The sequence below is a fragment of the Kogia breviceps genome, chromosome 16 (assembly GCF_026419965.1).
Source record: "Kogia breviceps isolate mKogBre1 chromosome 16, mKogBre1 haplotype 1, whole genome shotgun sequence".
Taxonomy (NCBI): Eukaryota; Metazoa; Chordata; class Mammalia; order Artiodactyla; family Physeteridae; genus Kogia; species Kogia breviceps.
Window position 1 is genome coordinate 24,777,689 of NC_081325.1, and position 24,969 is coordinate 24,802,657.

The window sequence follows — 24,969 nt, forward strand, 5'->3', positions numbered from 1 at the left end:
GAGTCTCCAGGGCAATGTTCCACCCAGTAATTTTGGTGGAACTATCATGAAAAAGGTGGCCCTTCAAAAAGGTAAACATTTTTAGAAGGAGGACTTGGCCCATAATACCAAATGTTATAGTTGAGCATTGATCATTTTAGATCAAAGGGCTGCTAGATTTAGTAAATCCAGTTTCATTTGCACCACTTTCACCTCATTTCACAGCTGAAGAAAGGGAGGCCCAGAAACAATAACAGACATGCCCAAGGCCAACAGCTAGCTGGTGGGTGAGCCAAAGGCAGGACCCTGGTCTTCTGACCTTTGTCCTGGGGCTGTTTCTTCTACACTGAACTTTTCCTCTCAAAGAAGGGTTATGCCCACTGCTGATAAACCTCTGGATCCCAGCAACCTCAGATAGGCTCAACTCCATCCATAATTATTAGGGAAAAGCAAATCAAAACTACAATGAGATATTACCTCACTCCGGTCAGAATGCCCATCATCAAAAAGTCTACAAATAATAAATGTTGGAGAGGGTGTGGAGAAAAAGGAAACTTCCTACACTGTTGGTGGGAATGTAAATTGGTGCAGCCACTGTGGAAACAGTATGGAGGTTCCTTAAAAAACTAAAACTAGAGTTTACCATATGACCCAGCAATCTTACTCCTGGGCATATATCCAGAGAAAACTCTAATTCAAAAAGATACCTGCAACCCAGTGTTCATAGCAGCATTATTTACAGTAGCCAAGATATGGAAGCAACCTGAATGTCCATTGACAGATGAATAGAAAAGAGGATGTGGCATATATATTATATTATATATATACATATTATATAATATATATTATATATACAATATAATATATATTTTATATATACAATATAATATATATTATATTATATATATTCCATATAAATTATATATAATATATATGGAATATATATGTATATATATTATTATATAATATATATACATATATATACATATATATATTCCATTATATATATATAATGGAATATTACTCAGCCATAAAAAAGAATGAAATAATGTCATTTGCAGCAACATGGATGAACCTAGAGATTATCATACTAAGTGAAGTAAGTCAGACAGAGAAAGACAAACATCATATGATATCGTTTATATGTGAAATCTAAAAAAAAGATAAAAATGAACTTATTTACAAAACAGAAATAGACTCAGAGACACAGAAAACAAACTTATGGTTACCACAGGGGAAAGGGGTGGGGGAGGGGTAAATTAGGAGTTTGGGATTAACATATACACACTACTATATAGCAAATAGATAACCAACAAGGACCTACAGTATAGCACAGGGAACTACACTCAATATTCTGTAATATCCTAAAATGGAAAAGAATCTGCAAAAGAATATATATGTATAACTGAATCACTGTGCTATACACCTGAAATTCACATGACATTGTAAATCAGCTGTACATCAATTTAAAAAATATCCATTCATCAAAATGAACTCTGTTAAGACAGCCACCTCATTCCATGGAGTAGAAGAGAGTTATACGGAACAGCAGGTAGTCTGGTGTCAGATCAAATGGACACTCCAGGTCTTGCTCTTACACCTGAACATTGTGTATAGAGCCCCCTCATGACAGAAATAATTCAGATGGCTTGAATCTCTGGGTCATATCTTGAGCCAGAATTTTCTGTAACTCTCGGTACATATAACAAGACAGGAAGAGACGCTGCAAGCAGGTTGAACTAAAACAGAGCAAACTTCTCTGCTGTGATATGGGGTCTTTAAACAAGAAACTCACACCAGATTTTATATGTAGATGAGCAAAATATGAATTCAGTGAAGGCAAAACAAAGATACTGACATCATTCTCTTTAATAATAATTAAGTTGTATTACTGTTCTTGCAGCCGATGACATCCTGAAAAAAACAAATGTTTTCTCAAGAGCAGTGATTCCCAAACACCAGAGAGCTCAAGAATCAGCTCGTAGGGGCCCTCCTTCAAAGATTCTGGGGTACCTTAGTGGGCTCAGCCGTTAAAGTTCAAAATTATCTGAAAATTTATTCCAAGAGACATAGTGAACATGACATTTTCCACATTTCAAAACTCAAAGCTTTCAAAGATCAGGCTCCACGACTCATCCATCCCCCTCTTTGGGATCCTTGCAGGGCCAGAGGATCTGTAGGATGAGACATTCGCGGTCACAACCCTTGTGGTTTCCGTGTTTTCATCAATAGAGACATATACAGCAGCACAGAGCTTTCCAGAAGCCCCCATCTGGCAGAGATGACTAATGGGGCTTTCCCACTGACATCCTAGCAAAGGTGCCAGTGGTCTATTCGTTCCAGATCACAGCCTGAATAGGGCAGTTCCTCCCAGGATATTACCCTGACAAATGACCTGTCTTCATTTTACAACCTACGTGCCACCCACCTGTGTAACCTTCCTCTCCATGGTGATGGGCACAGAAATGCATATCTGACCTGCATCTCAGAACTAAATCCTTTACAGCAAATGCTGACCTTGCTGTAAACTAGGGAGAGGCAGATCTTCTTCCATTATGCAGCCTGTTATTTTCACTCACTTTTATAGCCCATGGCCAAAAATTGAAAAGCACTTAGGACCTAGCTAGGATTGTAATCAAAGGAGTGCCAAGTGGGTACAAAAGCAAATGTAAACTCATACAGATATTATTGGCTGATTGTAGAAGATCAAAGAATTTTTGTAAAGTAGAGGGAAGAAATTGAGTGAGGGGTGATTTCTTCACTGATAGGCCCTATCCAGTCAGAGCTTGTAAAAATAAGTTGGGCTAAGAAATACAGAATAAATGTACTCAGAGCCCACTCTCAACAAGATAGGAAAGATCTCAAACCAGAGATAAACCCATATTATCATTGATACAATCCTTATCCCATAATAATTGATTTTTTTTCCTTCAGTTTGTGAAGAGAAGATTAATCAGTAGCCATCATAAAAAGTAGGTATCAGGAGCATGAAAAAGTACAATTAACTTAGTGATCTTGGGAAAGTCATACAACCTTTCTGGGCTTCAGTTTACTCATAAATAAAATAAGGAAACTGATTTACATAATCTCTAAGGTCCCTTTCATCTCAGAAGTTCTGTGTCTATAACAGGAAGCATTGGCTATTGACAAATTTAGCAGAGACCCGAAGTATGGTGATGTGTGTCTTAGAATATCAAAATAATTAATCTTTCAACAAAGACAGGAACTCAGATAAATATGTAGCAGCAAGAACAGATTGAAGTATTGTAAGGATGCAAGAGCTGCTGAGCTGGTCACAGGATACCAGATCCAGACAGGGGATCCACCTCTCCAAGGATGCCAAATTATTTTCTAAACAGCATCTCAGAGAACAGAAGCGCTGCTGGTTATTAAAAGGTTTGATAAATGAACAAAATTAACAAGTTCTTTCACTGCAGGAGGCCTCAGAGCCTTTCCTGCACTGTCCAACAGAACTTTCTGCAATGATGGAAATGTTCTACATATGCACTTTCCAATATGGTAGCCACCAGCCACATGTGGCTAGTAAGCAATTGAAATGTATCTAGTACCACTGAGGAACTGAAGTTTTAATTTTATTAAGCATTACTTCACTTCTAGTTGAATAGCCGCAGGGGGCTAGTATCCATGTAATAGACCATACAGCTTATACCATACACATTTAGAAGGTTAGCCTTAAGAGGGACATAATGCACGGAGCATTTCCCAAACTTCTTGGGCCTTGGAATTGTGTTTTTAAAGGAATGAAATTCCTTGCAAAGTCATTTAGGAAGGACTAGACTCTGAGCCATCCTGCTGAGTGGATGAAGTCCCAGGAGACTGTTCTAGCTTCGATGTTCTAACTTAGCCATCAAGGGCATCCGTCACCACCCAGTGACAGAGACCAGGCTATGTGTTGTAATGTCACCTCACAATTCAATCACATCAAAATTTCCCAAGTCCTGAAAGACACCCTTTGCCTCCCAGTGCAGGTCCAGTCAGCAGAATTCTACTGAAAACTGGCTGTTCCTTTCCACCAAACATAAAACAATGTCAATCTATTGTTTCTGGGATGTCCCAGACACTCTTGCCTACACTGAGAAATATCATTATCTCAACAGCACGTTGAGATAAGCAGCATTCCATTTTATAGCTGAGAAAAGTGAGGCTCAGACAGATGAAGGGACTTCGCTGTTCAAGGTCACATACTTGGTTAACAGGACTTGACCTCCATCTTTGCATTGTGTCCCATAAGGCATTCTAACAATATTTTGAGTTGAAACTTTCTTCCAAAGGTCTAGGGCCCATACAAAAATATTGAATTAACACACTCTCAAAATACCAAAAAATGTACACATACCTGAGAAAAGCAGTTTGTTTTACGAGGTTTGCTTATGTATTTCTTGAGAATTATGATAAAAGCGAGAAATGTTTAGTCTAACAATCGTGGAATAAAAGAAACAAACATGATTTTGCAAATGTGTATAAATCCTGTCCTCCAAGAAAGCCTCCCCTGGACCTGGAATTATCATGTGCCTCTCAACTGAAAAATCCAAACTGATGTGTAAATAAGCATCTACAAATTTCATTCACCCAATTATTTGTCCTTTCCTGAGTATGCAATCAATTTGGTGCTACTAAGTGCCATTTATCCAGACCACAGTCGCATGCACAGCTGCTCATTTCTGCATCTAATTCAGGCTTGGGTCCTTCAGTGGTCTCTTGTGGGCCAAAGTCCTTGAATCAATTTGTTATCACATCAGCTATGAGTGCATTTGACTGTGACCCACACAATTTTAGAAATCAAGGGCTTTTTCAACAAAATATTGTTTCTTGAACTATCATTTGGCCTTGTGGGCAATTGACTGGGATCTGAAGTTACACCCTGGCTCAGAGCTCCAAATCCAGGCATTGCCCGAAGAAGACAAGGCAGACCCGGAAGCGGCAGGTCCATGAGATGACCCTCTGCAAGTTACACAGGCCTGGCCCGCTATTAACGGGGCTCACTGCATTCACTTTGGCTCTCTAGATTAAAATACAATCACTCTCAATCAAAGACAAATCAGGAATTATTTTATCTGTAATCAATCTGTATACACTTAATATAAATAATTGCAGACTTTATTATGACCTACTCTGGAAAAAAATGTATACTACAGTTCAGTGTTCATTACAATACTGCATACAGTTATGCCATGTTTGGTCATCTCAACGGTCCTAAGAAACCTAAAGGAAAGGAAATGGGGGGTAGTAAAGGCAATGAATGAAGAATAGAGCGGGTTGGCTAGAGGAAGATAAAAAAAGGAGTTCAAAGGTGAAATCTGGGTCATCAGGAAGAAACCTTGAACAAAGTGACCAGCCACATGAGGGCCTGGGGCATCTCAGAGAGAGGATGATCGAAGTAACCAACAGTCTCAAAGGCACAGTGGAGGACAGAGAGGGTTGTGGGGAAGGATAAGGCTGGTTAAGGGGGAAGTTGAATGGGAAGAGGGGAGTAAAACAGGCCTGTGCACAGATCCACTCATCCAGCTGCAAAAGCTCAGGGGTACCATGGGAAGTGGGGAGGCTTTGGGACACCACAGCCAAGTCCTCCCACCTAGGATATTGTTAATATCACAATGCCTGCTCCCTACTCCAAAGTCCCGGGAATCTGTGTTTTTAACCAGCACCTCCAGTTGACTCTCAAGATAGACAAGTTTGGAAAGCACAGCCTGTGGAGAAGAGCATGAACTGAAAGCTGGCAGCCTGGGATTTGAATCCTGATCCCTCCATTCAACAGCCCTGTGAACTTGGGAAGAGACTCGGCTCTCCGAGCCTTGGTTTTCTCATCCGCAAAACTAAAAATATGTTTATGCCCAGCAGCACGCCACCAAGTTAGGCATTATTATCATCGTGCCCATTTTACAGATTAGGAAGCTAAGGCATGAGTGATTGATTGAATGCTTTGCCCCAAATCACGCTGCTGGTAAATCAAAGAGTTGATATCAAACCAGAAGCCACCTGGCTCCACGTGTCATGCTCTTAGCCTCAACGATGTTCTGCCTCTCCCCCCAGAAAGGAGCTCTTAGAGCGATGGGGGAAAAGCTTTCCAGACCAGGCAATTTATATTAATTCTTACTCACATCAGATGGTAACTGTTCCCACTTACGTAAGTTACTCTGGAAATGAGTGCAGTTCACTCCAATTAATTTTGAATCAAACTTTTCTTCCCCAACACGAATAATTTATAGGAATCAAGCCATGACACCACCTGGGCGATGGCTCAGGCATATTAATGCTTCAATAAACTTCATAGCTAATAACTGATACCACAGTGGTAGAAATGAATATTCAGTAAGGTACCGAGGGCATTCCCCACACCCATAGTCTACAATGTGTGTCTAAGTGTGGGTCTAGGCTAACAGAATTCACCAATGTGAGATTACCTGCCCCAAGTGGGTTCACCTCTACACTGCTTTACACAGGCTTAGAATCACCTCAATGTATTTCTTGGCTGGAAATTTGCATTCTCCCTGAAATCAAGTCTTACGAGTTCATTTTTCAAGACAATGCAGCATATATCAAAATGAAGATCTAATCACCCGCTGTTCCAACAAAGAATTTTTATTTTACCAGGATGTGTGAAATGACTGTTTCTCGTTTGCCATCATGCTCTGCACTCTGGGTTGAAAGGAAGATGCATCCTGAAAGATAAGACATGACACCAGAAACTAATTCTGAATTTTCTGTTTAAAAAACACATATCTATATATATTGCAGAAGACAGAGTCTGTTGGGGGCTATTTTTTAAAACTGCTACTCAAAGTTCTGAGAATAAACAGCCAAACTTTGTGAACAAAAGAAATACATGTTTATTCAAGCAAAGAAAAGTGGAGATGAGCAAAATTATATATTTTTTTAAAAGGTGAGGATTCTGTGTTACCACAAAGAACAGAATGATTCTAGAACAAATTAAGTAGAGCATGTAGGGACCTATGAGGTAAGATTTGAAGGACCCTTGCCTTTATGAAGGACTAAAATCCCACAATTAGATATTCCTTTCTTTGGCTTGAGGCTATGTGCCAATGGTAGGCATTATAATCTTTGTCTTTCTTTATATAGAGAATCCATCTTCACCTATTCATGTGACCTGTGCACCCTAAGCTGTAGCTGACTGGACGAGGGCTACACACGTGACCCTGGGAGAGTCGATCCAAAGGCTGGGTTGAACCAAGCTGATGCCTTTTTCTCTAGGCTTAGGACTAAGAGACATGGAGGGAGAAGATAATTCTTTCGTAGAGAATTGAGTGGTAAGTTCAGGTAGAGCCAGGATTAGAGACAGTGACATGGCCAGCCAAAAACTATGGGGGAGAGATATGAGTAGGGAGAGAAAGCCAATCTGAAGAAAGAGTAGAGCAATAGACACAAGTGGAGGAAAAGACCATGTGCCCTAATAATTCTGGTTCTGGAATTTGTGGGTTCAGCTTCAGTAATCTGCTTATACTTTGTTTCCAGTTCTTGAGGGTCAATGAGATAGACTATTGCATTCTTATACATCTTTTTACTTGAGCTTGTCTCATGGTTTGTTTGTTTTTTTTTAATTCCTTGTCACCAAAAGACCTTGACTATATAAATAAATGTAGCAGATCTTGACATTGGTGGGGAACTTCGACCTGGCAGCAAAGTCAATTCCTATATCCTCACAACACTTCTCATAAGGATTTATCTGACCCTATTGAAGCGAAAGAATGCCTTCCTCTCATTCCTCCCCAAAGGCAGATGGTCTGCCTCCCAGAGGATTTTATACCATCTCACTTGAAATATTTAAAAGAGCCTTCCTTGTTCTGGAGTTCTTGTAGTGAGTTTTCTGTCATAAGAGATGTTCAGACCAAGGTTAGTTGATCATCTGGCAGAGACATATAGGAGATAAATTCAAACACCTGAGAGGTATTTAAACCAGATCACCTGGGGGAGATCTTCAATATGTCGGAGGCATAAGATGCAGAGATCATCTTCCTCCCCACAGATACATCAGAAATACATCTACATGTGGAACAACTCCTACAGAACACCTACTGAACGCTGGCAGAAGACCTCAGACCTCCCAAAAGGCAAGAAACTCCCCACGTACCTGGGTAGGGCAAAAGAAAAAAGAAAAAACAGAGACAAAAGAATAGGGACGGGACCTGCACCAGTGGGAGAGAGCTGTGAAGGAGGAAAGGTTTCCACACACTAGGAAGGCCCTTTGCAGGCGGAGACTGCGGGAGGCGGAGGGGGGAAGCTTCGGAGCCACGAAGGAGAGTGCAGCAACAGGGTGCAGAGGGCAAAGAGGAGAGATTCCCGCACAGAGGATCGGTGCCGACCAGCACTCACCAGCCCGAGAGGCTTCTCTGCTCACCCGCCGGGGCAGGCGGGGGCTGGGAACTGAGGCTCGGGCTTCGGTCGGAAGCCGGGAGAGGACTGGAGTTGGCAGAGTGAAAACAGCTTGAAGGGGGCTAGTGCACCACGGCTAGCCGGGAGGGAGTCCGGGAAAAAGTCTGGACCTGCAGAAGAGGCAAGAGACTTTTTCTTGCCTCGTTATCTCTTGGTGCGCGAGGAGAGGGGATTAAGAGCGCCGCTTAAAGGAGCTCCAGAGACGGGCGTGAGCCGCGGCTATCAGCGCGGACACCAGAGACGGGCATGGGACGCTAAGGCTGCTGCTGCCACCAAGAAGCCTGTGTGCAAGCACAGGTCACTCTCCACACCTCCCATCCCTGGAGCCTGTGCAGCCCTCCACTGCCAGGGTCCCGTGACCCAGGGACAACTTCCCCGGGAGAACGCATGGCGCGCCTCAGGCTGGTGCAATGTCACGCTGGCCTCTGTCGCTGCAGGCTCGACCTGCATCCGTGTCCCTCCCTCCACCCGGTCTGAGTGAGCCAGAGCCCCTGAATCAGCTGCTCCTTTAACCCCGTCCTGTGTGAGCGAAGAACAGACGCCCTCAGGCGACCTACATGCAGAGGCGGGTCCAAATCCAAAGCTGAACCCCAGGAGCTGTGTGAACAAAGAAGAGAAAAGGAAATTTCTCCCAGCAGCCTCAGGAGCAGCGGATTAAAGCTCCACAATCAACTTGATGTACCCTGCATCTGTGGAATGCCTGAGTAGACAACGAATCATCCCAAATTGAGGAGGTGGAGCTTGGGAGTAACTGTAGACTTGGGTTTTGCTTTCTGCATCTAATTTCTTTCTGTTTTTATGTTCATCTTAGCTTAGTATTTAGAATTTATTATCATTGGTAGATTAGTTTATTGATTTGGTTGCTCTCTCCCTTTATTTTTTTATACAAGATATATATATATTTTTCCTTTTTCTCTTTTTGTGAGTGTGTATGTGTATGCTTCTTTGTGTGAGTCTTCTGTGTAGCTTTACTTTTACCATTTGTCCTAGGGTTCTGTCTGTCTGTTTTTTGTTTGTTTTTATTACTTTTTAATTTTTAATAATTTTTTTATTTTAATAACTTTATTTTATTTTTTCTTCTTTCTTTTTTTCTCCCTTTTTTTTGAGCCGTGTGGCTGACAGGGTCTTGGTGCTCTGGCTGGGTGTCAGTGCTGTGCCTCTGAGGTGGAAAAGCTGAGTTCAGGACACTGGTCCACCAGAGACCTTCTGGCTCTGCATAATGTCAAATGGCAAAAGCTCTCCCAGAAATCTCCCTCTCAACACTAAGACCCAGCTCCACTCAATGACTAGCAAGCTCCAGTGCTGGACACCCTAAGCCAAACAACTAGCAAGACAGGAACACAACCCCACCCCTTAGCAGAGAGGCTGCATAAAATCATAATAAGGTCACAGACACACCAAAACACAACACCAGACGCGGTCCTGCCCACTAGAAAGACAAGATCCAGCCTCATCCACCAGAACACAGGCATCAGTCCCCTCCACCAGGAAGCCTACACAACCCACTGAACGAAACTTAGCCACACGGGACAGACACACAAAAAAACGGGAACTATGAACCTGCAACCTGAAAAAAGGAGGTGCCAAACACAGTAAGTTCAGCAAAATGAGAAGACAGAGAAATACACAGCAGATGAAGGAGCAAGGAAAAAACCCACCAGACCAAACAAATGAAGAGAAAAGAGGCAATCTACATGAAAAAGAATTCACAGTGATGGTAGTAATGATGATCCAAAATCTTGGAAACAGAATGGAGAAAATACAAGAAATGTTTAACAAGGACCTAGAAGAAGTAAAGAGCAAACAAACAGTGATGAACAACACAATAAATGAAACTAAAAATTCTCTAGAAGGAATCAATAGCAGAATAACTGAGGCAGAAGAACGGATAAGGGACCTGGAAGATAAAATAGTGGAAATAACTACCGCAGAGCAGAATAAAGATAAAAGAATGAAAAGAATTGAGGACAGTCTCAGAGACCTCTGGGACAACATTAAAAGCACCAACATTCGAATTATAGGGGTCCCAGAAAAAGAAGAGAGAAAGGGACTGAGAAAAATATTTGAAGAGACTATAGTTGAAAATTTCCCTATTATGGGAAAGGAAATAATCAAGTCCAGGAAGCTCAGGGAGTCCTATACAGGATAAATCCAAGGAGAAACACTCCAAGATATATATTAGTCACACTATCAAAAATTAAATACAAAGAAAAATATTAAAAGTAGCAAGGGAAAAACAACAAATAACATACAAGGGAATCTCCATAAGGTGAACAGCTGATCTTTCAGCAGAAACTCTGCAAGCCAGAAGGGACTGGCAGGACATATTTAAAGTGATGGAAGGGAAAAATCTACAACCAAGATTACGCTACCTAGCAAGGATCTTATTCAGATTCAATGGAGAATTTAAAACCTTTACAGACAAGCAAAAGCTAAGAGAATTCAGCACCACCAAACCAGCTTGACAACAAATGCTAAAGGAACTTCTCTAGGCAGGAAATTCAAGAGAAGGAAAAGACCTACAATAACAAACCCAAAACAATTAAGAAAATGGTAAGAGGAACATGCATATTGATAACTACCTTCAATGTAAATGGATTAAATGCTCCAACCAAAAGACATAGATGGGCTGAATGGATACAAAAACAAGACCCATATATGTGCTGTCTACAAGAGACCCACTTCAGACCTAGGGACAAATACAGACTGAAAGTGAGGGGATGATTTTGATTTGCATTTGCAAATGCAAATCAAAAGAACGTTGGAGTAGCAATTTACATATCAAACAAAATACAATTTAAAACAAAGACTATTACAAGAGACAAAGAAGGACACTACATAATGATCAAGGGATCAATCCAAGAAGTAGATAAGACAATTGTAAATATTTATGCACCCAACATAGGAGCACCTCAATACATAAGACAACTGCTAACAGCTATAAAAGAGGAAATTGACAGTAACACAATAACAGTGGAGGACTTTAACACCTCACTTACACCATTGGACAGATCATCCAAAATGAAAATAAATAAGGAAACAGAAGCTTTAAATGGCACATTAGACCAGATAGATTTAATTGAAATTTATAGGGCACTCCATCCAAAAACAGCAGAATTACACTTTCTTCTCAAGTGTTCACAGAACATACTCCGGGATAGATCACATCCTGGGTCACAAATCAAGCCTCAGTAAATTTAAGAAAATTGAAATCATATCAAGCATCTTTTCTGACCACAACGCTATGAGATTAGAAGTGAATTACAGGGAAAAAAACACAAACACATAGAGGCTAAACAATACGTTACTAAATAACCAAGAAATACTGAAGAAATCAAAAAATACCTAGTGACAAATGACAATGAAAACATGATGACCCAAAACCTATGGGATGCAGCAAAAGCAGTTCTAAGAGGGAACTTTATAGCAACACAATCCTACCTCAAGAAACATCTCAAATTAAACAACCTGACCTTACACCTAAAGCAATTACAGAAAGAAGAACCAAAAAACCCCCAAAGTTAGCAGAAGGAAAGAAATCATAAAGATCAGATCAGAAATAAATGAAAAAGAGATAAAGGAAACTATAGCAAAGATCAATAAAACTAAAAGCTGGTTCTTTGAGATGATAAACAAAATTGATCAACCATTAGCCAGACTCACCAAGAAAAAAGAGAGAAGACGCAAATCAATAGAATTAGAAATGAAAAAGAAGTAACAACTGACACTGCAGAAATACAAAGGATCATGAGAGATTACTACAAGCAACTCTATGCCAATAAAATTGACAACCTGGAAGAAATGGACAAATTCTTAGAAAAGCACAACCTTCTGAGACTGAATCAGGAAGAATTAGAAAATATAAACATACCAATCACAAGCACTGAGATTGAGACTGTGATTAAAAATCTTCCAACAAACAAAAGCCCAGGACCAGATAGCTTCACAGGAGAATTCTATCAAACATTTAGAGAAGAGCTAACAGATATCCTTCAAACTTTTCCAAAATATAGCAGAGGGAGGAACACTCCCAAACTCATTCTATGAGGCCACCATCACCCTGATACCAAAACCAGACAAAGATATCACAAAGAAAGAAACCTACAGACCAATATCACTGATGAACATAGATGCAAAAATCCTCAACAAAATACTATCAAACAGAATCCAACAGCATATTAAAAGGATCATACACCATGATCAAGTGAGATTTATCCCAGGAATTCAAGGATTCTTGAATATATGCAAATCAATCTATGTGATACACCATATTAACAAACTGAAGGAGAAAAACCATATGATCACCTCAATAGATGCAGAAAAAGCTTTTGAGAAAATTCAACAGCCATTTATGATAAAAACCCTCCAGAAAGTAGTCATAGAGGGAACTTACCTCAACATAATAAAGGCCGTATATGACAAACTCACAGCCAACATCATTCTCAGTGGTGAAAAACTGAAACTGTTTCCTCTAATATCAGGAACAAGACAAGGTTGGCCACTCTCACCACTATTATTCAACATCGTTTTGGAAGTTTTAGCCATAGCAATCAGAGAAGTAAAAGAAATCAAAGGAATCCAAATCAGAAAAGAAGAAGTAAAGCCCTCACTGTTTGCAGATGACATAATACTATACATAGAGATTCCTAAAGATGCAACCAGAGAACTACTAGAGCTCATCAATCAATTTGGTAAAGTAGCAGGATACAAAATTAATGCACAGAAATCTCTGCATTCCTATACAATAATGATGAAAAATCTGAAAGAGAAATTAAGGGAACACTCCCATTTACGATTGCAACAAAAAGAATAAAATACCTAGGAATAAACCTACTTAAGGAGACAAAAGACCTGTATGCAGAAAATTATAAGACACTGATGAAAGAAATTAAAGATGATGCAGACAGATGGAGAGATATATCATGTTCCTGGATTGGAAGAATCAACATTGTGAAAATGACTATACTACCCAAAGCAATCTACAGATTCAATGCAATCCCTATCAAACTACCAATGGCATTTTTCACAGAACTAGAACAAAACATTTCACAATTTGTATGGAAACACAAAAGACCCCGAATAGCCAAAGCAATCTTGAGAAAGAAAAACAGAGCTGGAGGAATCAGGGTCCTTGACTTCAGATTATATTACAAAGGTACAGTAATCAAGACAGTATGGTACTGGCACAAAAACAGAAATATAGATCCATGGAACAGGATAGAAAGCCCAGAGATAAACCCATGCATATATGGTCACCTTATTTTAGATAAAGGGGGCAAGAACATACAATGGAGAAAAGACAGCCTCTTCAATAAGTGGTGCTGGGAAAACTGGGCAGCTACATGTAAAAGAATGAAATTAGAACACTCCCTAGCACCATACACAAAAATAAACTCAAAATGGATTAAAGACCTCAGTGTAAGGCCAGACACTATAAAACTCTTGGAGAAAAACATGTGCAGAACACTCTATAACCTAAATCACAACAAGATCCTTTTTGACCCACCTCCTAGAGAAATGGAAATAAAAACGAAAATAAACAAATGGGACCTAATGAAACTTAAAAGTTTGCACAGCAAAGGAAACCATAAACAAGACCAAAAGACAACCCTCAGAATGGGAGAAAATATTTGCAAATGAAGCAACTGACAAAGGCTTAATCTCCAAAATTTACAAGCAGCTCATGAAGCTCCATATCAAAAAACAAACAACCCAATCCAAAAATGGGCAGAAGACCTAAATAGACACTTCTCCAAAGAAGATATATAGATTGTCAACTAACACATGAAAGGATTCTCAACATCACTAATCATTAGAGAAATGCAAATCAAAACTACAATGAGGTATCACCTCACACCAGTCAGAATGGTCATAATCAAAAAATCTACAAACAATAGATCCTGGAGAGGGTGTGGAGAAAAGGGAACCCTCTTGCACTGTTGGTGGGAATGTAAACTGACACAGCCACTATGGAGAACATTATAGAGCTTCCTTAGAAAACTAAAAATAGAACTGCCATACAACTCAGCAATCCCACTATTGGGCATATACCCTGAGAAAACCATAATTCAAAAAGACTCATATACCACAATGTTCATTTCAGCTCTATTTACAATAGTCAGACATGGAAGCAACCTAAGCGTCCATCAACAGATGAATGGATAAAGAAGATGTGGCACATATATACAATGGAATATTACTCAGTCATAAAAAGAAATGAAATTGAGTTATTTGTAGTGAGGTGGATGGACCTAGAGTCTGTCATACAGAGTGAAGTAAGTCAGGAAGAGAAAAACAAACACTATATGTTGACACATATAAATGGAATCTAAATAATAATAATAATAATTGTTCAGAAGAACATAGGGGCAGGACAGGAATAAAGATGCAGACGTAGAGAATGGACTTGAGGACACGGGGAGGGGGAAGGGTAAGCTGGGACAAAGTGAGAGAGTGGCATGGACATATATACACTACCAAATGTAAAATAGATAACTAGTGGGAAGTAGCCACCTAGCACAGGGAGATCAGCTTGGTGCTTTGTGACCACCTAGAGTGGTGGGATAGGGAGGGTGGGAGGAAGACAGAAGAGGGAGGAGATATGGCGATATATGTATCCATATAGCTGATACACTTTGTTATAAAGCAGAAACTAACACACCATTGTAAAGCAGTTTTACTCCAATAAAGATGTTAAAAAATAAAATGAAAACTAGATCATCTTTAGTCTTAACCTTCAGTTTCTAGGATCACCCTCATCGCTTTTGTCAGACTGCAAATGCCCAAATCTTCTGTCATTCCCCTTACAACAGTATCTTCCTATGTTCTCACCTCATCTGGATGTGCTCCCATTTGCCACAGTCCTTCTTAAAGAGTGACCTTCAGAACTAAACAAACATGATCTGAGCAGAAAACAAATCACCCTCGGACTGCCACATCTTTTGTCTGCTTTCACTTCTGTAACTGCTGCCAAGAATACCTCCTAATGTTGAAACTATGTCTCACCAGTGGCTCCAATTGAACCTGGGGTCACCTCAACTGTCCCAAATAGTAGCAACTTGGACACAGATTTTGATAGGAGGCTGAGAAGGAGGCCATCTGCTCAATGGGTTTGCACACCATTGTGGGAGGCGAGACAATTACGAAGATAAATTTCCATTTTTGCAGTTTTGCCTCTGTTTGACCTGGGAATTCAGCACCATGGAGACAGCCAATCCAAAATCTCCAGAAGAAAGTTTTCACCTGCTTTCAGCCTAAATTATTCCAAGGAATATCCCCCCAACAGTCTTCCATATTCACACTTCAAAGTTTACTGTCCGAGCATACCTGAACCCTGGATATCTAAAGATTCCACTGGGAAAGCATTTAATGGTTCAAAAAACAAGTTCATAGAAAAGGATTCCCCAATACACAAGAAGGTATCCCAAGGTATGGCATGGTGGAATGACAAGAGTGATGGAAGCTTCCTTCAACTCAGCTATGCGCTGCTTCACTACAAGGCAATGACAGGAGACAATCTAGCACCCCACCACACAAACACACATTCACACACACACACACACACACACACACACACACACACAGAAGGAATACTTATACTCATGTTTCAAATTGTGTCTTGAGCATTAGGACAAACAAGGAACCTCTGTAGAGTCATGATTCCCATGGTAAACTCAACCTACCAACCTGGAATGACTGGCCAAAAAATTTTCATGAAAATATTCTCAAGGATTCTACAGGGGCTCCCTCTTCAGTTTCATCCCAGTCACATCTCCATGCCATGTGTGTGCACAGGTCTCCATCATAGGTATGCACTCAAAACATTACAAAGAATGCAAAATCCATCTCTTTGTCCATTCATTCAAAAGTACTCAGCATCTACTAAGTGCTTTCCCTCCAAGATCTTTCTCTCCAAGGACTTACCGTATAGCCAGAGTCACAAGATTATCTCTCTACCAAAGTGTTCAACACAACACAGTACTTGGTAAATAAATTGCTAAAGCATAACACACCATAGCAGTTTAGGGGAAGGGAAGGCTAAGGGTTGGCCAGTTACAACTTCCTGAAAACCAGGGGATGTGAGCTGGATTATGAAGTCTCAATCTGAATACCGGTCACAGGAGAATGGAGAGCCTGGCTGTCATTTCCACTGCCAGCCTGGAAGGTTGCAGGGAATCATGATCATCACAAGCCTGAAGAATGATGTCTTGGGTGTTCCCGGCAACTCAATTATGCCATGCAAATTTTCCGCGGAGTTGACTTCTCGGCTTCGAGAGCCACGCACACGCTCCTCTGGGCTTTTTGCATGGGGAAACCATTGTTGGGAAAAGAGCCTGAGGACCAACCACTGGAAATTGCACTCAATAGCACTTTGGTTGAGATAATTGCTGCTTTTTTTTTTTTTTTTTTAAATTGTAGGCTTTGGAGGTGACCACAAGCAAAATTTGTGACAGACATTTGACACTGAGAAACTGCCGCGTATGGGTGACAATTTTCACATCCCTGACCCTACCCCTCCCCACCCAAGACTAGTTTGTTGACTAACAAAGGAAAATTATCTAAAACCGCTGGAGTACCTTAGCCAAGTCTTCTCTTTTGTAGTAACGCTCTTTATGCTAGGCACCAAGGTTTCTCATGGTTACAGGCATGCGGATTCCCTTCCAGGCAAGCCCGTTCAAGTACACAACCTGGGTGACCTTGATGGCACAGCAGCCCTATCAGCAGTGTGAAGGTGCTGCTCCTTGAGCTCAAACATGCGGATTTGCAGAGAGACCCCCTCACCCACCACGGGCTCCAAGGACTTCAAAGCCCTGCTTCGTTCCTGCAGAGCTGCCTCCTTATCCTCTGGGGAGACATCCCTCAGGGAGGAAGGCTTTCAGGAAAATGCTAGTGTCCCATGAATTTACACCATCAAAGTTGGTCTTCCAAGGGCCCAACTGCACTTGAATGACTATTAAAACTCAAGATCAATCCTAGCGGGGCTTCCCTGGTGGTGCAGTGGTTAAGAATCCACCTGCCAATGCAGGGGACACAGGTTCGAGCCCTGGTCCAGGAAGATCCCACATGCCGCAGAGCAACTAAGCCTGTGCACCACAACTACTGAGCCTGCGCCCTAGAGCCCGCGAGCCACAACTACTGAGCTCGCGCGCCACAACTACTGAGCCCACGCACCCAGAGCCCACGCTCCGCAACAAGAGAAGCCACTGCAGTGAGAAGCCCGTGCACTACAATGAAGAGTAGCCCTTGCTCACCGCAACTAGAGAAAGCCCGCGCACAGCAGCAGAGCCAACGCAGCCAAAAATAAATAAATTAAAAAAAAAAAAAGAATATCAATCCTAGCGTATAAAGAAAGAAGAGCATCTACTTACTGCCTCCTCCATGAGGCTGTCTTTGATTCAATGCAGGAAAAAGTGTAGCTATGTTTTTGCAATCCCAGAAAGAGAACAGAAGGCAAGAGAAAATAAAGCATGCAGAGAGATAACCCTCTGTGTTGGCTGGTTTAGTCTTCCTTCCAATGTGTAATTACCACTCTGAGGGCTGAGTTGGCCATTTGGAGAGATGATGATCCAGGGCAAGCAAATCACCCACAAAGGAGGAAATCAACCTACAGACCATAGACTGTATGGACATGGTTTTTCTCTTAAAGGAGATTTGTGTTTGCCAACTAAAAACAAGATACTTCCTCAAAACATTTTAATTTGGTAGGAAACATCAAATTCACAGCTCTTCAGCAAAGTCTAAAGCGGTGCCAACCACCTTATTTCTAGAATAAAACATAAGACTGTATTATTTTCGTTTCGTATGAAACATTCAAAGTTCAGGGTTGGAAAATTGTGTGTGGGCTGATGCCTGATAGCGAGGCCAGTTATTATGTAGTGACTCACGAGAAATTTCCAGAGCTACCACACCTTAAAGTTAAACTCACTCAAGCCAGACAGTAAACTATTAGTAGAGATATTTTTGTAACCATAATTTCTAGTCCCTTAACTAATTTCTTTTTTAACTTGCAGCATGGCCAGTTTTATAAAAGTTATAGAGCTTTTTTTTTTTTTTTTTTCCTGGCATCAGGGTTTTGGAATATTTATCCATTTAAAAACAATACAAAATAAAAACATGCCCTCGGGGTATTTTAAGGAATTTTTCAGCTGACCAACTTGGTCAACGAGCGTAATCCTGGCGCACTGGCTCCATCGTGTCAGCCAGCCTGGCTGCCCACCACAAGGAGGACTCGGCCCAGGACTCCTGCGGTTGGGGCCGTGTCTGCCCCAGGTACCCAAAAAGGAAGTCTCTCTGTGGCCAGGCCAGGCAAGAGATGGCACCATGCGGGGAGAGCCACTGACATGACACCAGAGCCCTGGGAGAAGCTGCGATGCAGAGTAGGAGCGGCCAAGCTTTTCTCTGACACCAAACGAAGCAACTAGTGAGACAGTCATCCCTGCAGGAAAGCCCTCATGCCCCTGGCTGAGTCCACTTGGGGTCCCTGTGTTAACACACTCCGTGCACCCACCAGGAAACCTGGAGCTGGAAACTTCTGTTGAACATTGACAGGCCTTCGGAGAACCTCCGAAGGGCCTCTGACAGAGCCTGAGTCTCAGGATCTCATAGCAACTGCATCGACTGGCTTTTCTTCATGTAGTTTTTTGTTTGTTTGTTTTGTTGGTTTTTTGTTTTTGGCCGCCACATGTGAGATCTTAGTTCCCCGACCAGGGATGGAACCCGAACCCCCTGCAATCGAAGGGCAGAGTCTTAACCACTGGACCACCAAGGAAGTCCCCATGTAGTTTTAATTCTCATCGTGACATGTTATCAGATCTGTGACGGCGAGGGGCCTCATGGACTACCGAGGCTGGTCTTTTGACTCTATATTTATGAGTTTAGGCTTTTACACTGACATAGCCACTCTTCAAATGCAATGGATGAAATCGAAATAATATACAACATGTGTCAGTGTCCACTTATTCCCATCTCTGACACCACTGCCAGGATCTCAGGTGTGTTACAAAACTCTATCCTAGAGCAGCATCTCCCACTGTTTTTTCATGCTCAATTAATGGAGTGAAGGATTGATTTTTGACCTCCAAAGACTCTCCTTGTGTGGGGGCTGGGCTGCGGGAGTGGAGGGAAGACCTCGAACTTGTGGAGGCGAGTGGAGGCTTCCTGCCTGGGCTTAGCCAGAGCAACTGCAACAGGCAGGACCGAGGCTGCGAACAGGAGACGGGGGAGGTTGCTGAGGGACCACAGACAGGGCTCGGGGTTTCTTCTCGGTTAGGAACACCAACTGTGCACACACCTCAGTCATCAGCCCTGGCAAAGGGGAATCTGACGGGGAGGGGTTAAAAGGCACGGAGAAGTCAGAAAGGCGAAAACAGAAGCCACGTCTGTCCCTGGACTGTTTTGTCCTGGCACTGAGCTGGTGCACAGCACGTAGGCACTGAATCAGTGATACACAGCGGAGTTTGTGGATTGAAGGCCAGGGATGGTTGAGGGAATGGATTGTACACGACAGGGAGACAGACAGAGGGTACCAGCCTCCCAGAAAAACGGTGTCTAGACGTGGAAGGTAGGTCACATTCCCGTGTTCTCTGTCTGTCTTTCCTGTTTAAACGGCAGTCGTGGCTAGGATGGGTCAGTGCAGGGACACCTCCTTGGGGTAGGAAATCCCACACCTTCTCAGCAGGTTTCGTCTGAACCCAGCTCTCTGTGCTCGACCTGGGTCATGATCTAAGGTCTGGGGTCTCCCTAGAAGCCCCACGTTTCACGCCTTCCTTACACACCTTGAGGGCAGCTTCTGGCTAAGAAAGTCTTCACTCTCCTCTCCTTCATCGTTCTACCAAAGCACTTCACCCCTCATTCCATCGTTGTCAATGCCGCCCCCTCCCCATGCTTTGCACATCATTGACGGTTTCAATGTTTCTGTCCCAATCTGTATTAAGATTTAGGGGTCCCTTTCTAACATGACGTGCAGAAGGAAACAAGATTCTCATCACGAGTCAGCCCTCCTCCGCACATCTGCTTTGCCTTACGCACTCATTTCTGTGTCTTCTTCCCCTGCCATCCCTCCTGCCCCACGTAGCCTCACTACGGTAGCACGCCCTGAGTCAGAAGCTCCACCACTTTTTCCAGGAGGTGGCCAAGTCAGAGGTTCCCTGCCCCGTCCTCCTTCTCTTGAATTTCTAAAAAGCCCACATCTTGTGCAGAGGCTCCCAGCTAAGCAGACCACATGCATCATGTTTTTTAATCTATGGGACGTTTCCCCCCTGCAGTTTGTAGAATCCTGTGGCCACTTTTGCTTTCTAACTGCTGCTTATTTTCTTTCCCTAAGGCAGGAAAGAAGTGTGGTCTGATGAATGGAGAACTTGCCTGGAAATTGGATGATCTGGGCTCCGAATCGGACTTACTGTGTGGCCTGGGAAAAATTACTTTGACTCTCTGGGTAAGCTGACATTTCAGCGGCCTTGGGTGAGTAACCAGAAAGCAGTTCAAGTGTCCAGAGAGGGGAAGCCTCGGTGGCTGGCCTTTCCTGCAGTTAGGCACACAATAGCTCCCATTCCTGATAGCACCTAGCATGGGTAGGTGCCCTATTCATGGCCCTATTCCTACTTTCCCTTTCCCCGATTTTGACTCTGGTTCCTCCAGCATCAGGTGATCAAAGAAGCTCAAACCTTAGACACCCAAAAAGTTAGTGCTTGCCCAGTAAGCTCAACGAATAGCTGCCCTAGGTGTACCCACGTGCAGGGCATGCACCTTAAATAGCCTGGGCCTGGGATGGGTGAATATGTACATAGAGTTTGCTATCAAGAATTTTGATGAATGACTCCGCACTCCACACTCCTGCACATAAAAGGTCAAGCCACTTTCAATCTCATGTGCCAGCAAATCAACTCAGATTAGCTAAAGCCAAGAAAGAAATCCGTGGGCTTACATACCTGGGGCATTTGACCTCAGGCAAAGCTGGGTATAAGGTTTCAAACAATGTCATCAGACGCTATGATCAACAAGATACAAGTGTTGGTGAGGGTGTGGAGAAAAGGAAACTCTTGCACACTCGTGGGAGGAATATAAATTGGTGAACACCCTGTGGAAAGCGGTATGGGGGTTTCTCAAAAAATTAAAGATAGAACTACCATATGATCCAGCAATTCTGGGTCTATACCCAAAGGAAATGAAATCAGTACCTTGAGGAGACATCTGCACCCCTGTGTTCATTGCAGCGTTATTCACAATAGTCAAGATATGGAAATAACCTAAGTTTTTGTCAATAGAAATACGGATAAAAAATTTTTAAATCATTACATGCATACACACGACAGAGCGTGTGTGTATATATATAATACGTATTATTTATTATCAATAAATAATAACATTCAGCCTTAAAAAAGGAGATCCTGCATCCTGCTATTTATAACAACATGGATGAACCTGGAGGACATCATGCTAACTGAAATAAGCCAGACACAGAAAGACAAATACTGCATGATTTTACTTATATGTGGAATCTATATGAGTCACTTATACATGGAATCTGAAAAAGTCAAATACACAGAAGCAGAGAATAGAACAGTGCTTACCAGGGTCGAGGAGGTTGGGAAATGGGGAGTTGTTAGTCAAAGAATACAAAGTTGCAGTTATGTAGGATGAATAATTCTAGAGAGCTAATATAGAGCGTGATGATTATAGTTAATAATACGATACTGAACACGGGACACTTGCTAAGAAAGTAGATTTCATTTTAAAACTGTCAAACTGTTTTCCAAATTGATTGTACAATTTTATATTCCCTCCAAGAGTATATGAAAGTTCCAGTAACCTGCCCAGCCTCAGCAACACTTGGTATGGAGACTCTGTTAGCCATTCTAATGGCAATGTGGTGAGGTCTCACTGTGGTTTTAATGTGCAATTCACTAATGACTAATATTAGGCATCTTTTGATGTGCTTATTTGTCCTCTGTATATCTCCTTTGATTGTATACGTGTGTACACTTTTCACCCATTTATAAAAGTGAGCTGTCCTCTGATTGGATTGTAAGAATGCTTTATATAATCTAGATGCACTATTTTTCAGATGCATGCTTTGCAAATGTTTACTCCCAGTCTGAGGTTTGCCCTTTATTTTTTGTAATAGTGTCTTTTGAAGAGCAACATTTTGATTTTGATAACGTCCAATTTATTTTTTTATCCTATAGTTTGTGATTTTTGTGTGTGTCCTATTGAAGAACTGTTCCCTAAACCTAGGATCACTGAGAATTTTTCTATGTTTTCTTCAAGAATTTTTGTAATTTTAACCATTACATTTAGGTCTATGATTCATTTTGAATTAAATTTTGTACTTAAAAAAAAAAAAAAGAAAGTAGATTTCAGGTTCTCTTACCACACATACAAGAAAAGGGTAACTGTGTGAGGAGATGACTGTGTTAATTAGCTTAGCTGTAGTAATCATTTCACTATGTATAATCAAACCATCATGTTGAATACCTTCCATATGTACAATTTTTTTATTACAAATAAAATTTAAAATGTCTTCAGAGCTCTGCCTCTGCCTCCACCTGCTGGACAGGTGCTCTCCAAAAGGTTGGGGATAGTTCTAGCAGAAATGTCCAGGAGGACTCTGCTTAGGGCCTGGGCCCATTCCTGAACTACTCGTGGGACACGTGGCCTCCTCTGTGGCAGGGTGGACCTGGCTCAAGGGGTGGAATGTGGTCACCACCAGAGAAAAGCATTCTGTTCCTAGAAGGATGGCAATCAGTGCTCGACAGGCAAAAACATCCAATGTCTCCTACATCACCCTGAGCCAGTAAGGAGCCAAAACTGCAGAAACTTGCAGCAAACTGGGATGCCCCAGCACCCAGGTTCCAGTCTTCTAAATCTTATATGTTTCCAATAAAAGGTAAAGAAAGAGCTGAGGCCATGTGCTAGCTATACGCATCATAACAATGTGGCACTGTATTGTTTTCTATAGTTGGATAAGGCTCTTCCGGCTCGGTGAAGTTAAAAACAAATAGCCATAGACTTTGCTGCAATCATCAGAATGTTTCTATGACTCATGAGATAAATGAGAAAAATACACAGAAGGGTCAAAGTTACACTGAAGTCAGATTGTAATCACACCCTTGAGTTCTGACAACCCACGGACCAAATTTCCTACTGAGAGCACGTTACAGACTTATTTTTCTCCACCCAGGGTACTTGATTACCCGAAGGCAGATTATCTCATCTAAGGATTATCTGAGATCAGCTTTTCACACAGGTTGGCCTCCCGTCAGCAATCAGCACAGCTCTTGTCTCTACCACCGACTAAAGTTCAACACTGACTCCCTGGCCCAAGAACCCAAATGTGAGGCTACCAAATCATCTGATGAGCCACAGATCAGCTTAAAAGACAACACTCTTTCTTTAAGCACTGATACTGAAGGCCCTTAAATGGATGAGGTTGCTTTTCTCCAATAAGAGGATCAGTGCTTTCTCTAGCGCTAAGGGCATTCTTAACACCCTGATGGTCTGCCTGTAAGGAGGGATTTCCGAGGTAGGCTTTATAGTCAGAGAAAAAAGGTCTCAGACGCCCCATGGAGTATGTAAAACCCAGCTGAACACGCAGAACTTTCCTTGACTTTTGTGATAACTTGATTTTTCTCACCCTCAAGCCTCTCCCTGTCCAAGAGACCCATGTCCCAGCAACAACAAACCACCAAAATTCATAGAGGAGCTGCCATGTGACAAGCGTGAGAGCACAAAAGGTAAATTGGAAAAGGCACCTCTAGGCAAGACGCCATCGTGAGCTCAAGTTCTGAGCTCCCCAAAACTCTACTCCAAACACAGCAATGACATATGAAACATTTTTCATGCTTAAAATAAAATCACACCAAAATATCAAATAAATATTTCCCTGGAGGAGAAACACACAGTAGTAAACAGGTCAAAGCCCTGGGCTTCTGGGTCACCCAGTCAAGAAGGCAGATGTGGCCAAAGTTTGATTCCTCTGGGCTAAGAGGGAATAAAGCCTTCCAGGCATGAAATAGGACCTGAATCAGGATTCCTGCCTGAAGCCACAGGTGGTGCTGAGCTCCCTCACTTATACAAAGAAGCAGGGGACTTCCCTGGTGGTGCAGTGGTCGAGAGTCTGCCTGCCGATGCAGGGGATGCGGGTTCGTGCCCCGGTCCGGGAAGATCCCACATGCCGCGGAGCGGCTGGGCCCGTGAGCCATGGCCGCTGAGCCTGAGCGTCCGGAGCCTGTGCTCCGCAACGGGAGAGGCCACAACAGTGAGAGGCCCGCGTACCGAAAAAAAGCCACTGCCCTAAGCTACTGGCCTTTTTATAAAATCCAGGAACTTGCAGTGCTGGGAGGAAGCAGACACAGCCCTAGAGCCCCATTCATCTTCTTCTTCTTTTTTAAAAAAAATTAAAGTAAAGTTGATTTACAATGTTGTGTTAGTTTCCAGTATACAGCAGAGTGATTCAATTCTATATATAATTTTTCAGATTCTTTTCCATTACAGTTTATTACACAACATTGAGTAGAGTTCCCTGTGCTATAGAGTAGGTCCTTGTTTTTTATCTATTTTATATATAGTGGTGTGTATTTGTTG

At 42.1% G+C, this 24,969-nt stretch overlaps 1 long non-coding RNA gene across 3 annotated transcripts in view; it reads left to right on the forward strand.

Moving 5' to 3' along the window:
• Positions 1-24,969, forward strand: part of LOC136792817 (uncharacterized) — a 407,046-nt gene that overhangs the window by 368,056 nt on the left and 14,021 nt on the right. For all 3 annotated transcript variants that reach the window (XR_010837281.1, XR_010837280.1, XR_010837282.1), the window contains exon 5: positions 20,711-20,821. This is a non-coding gene — a long non-coding RNA (uncharacterized lncRNA). The remainder of the gene's footprint in view (positions 1-20,710; positions 20,822-24,969) is intronic.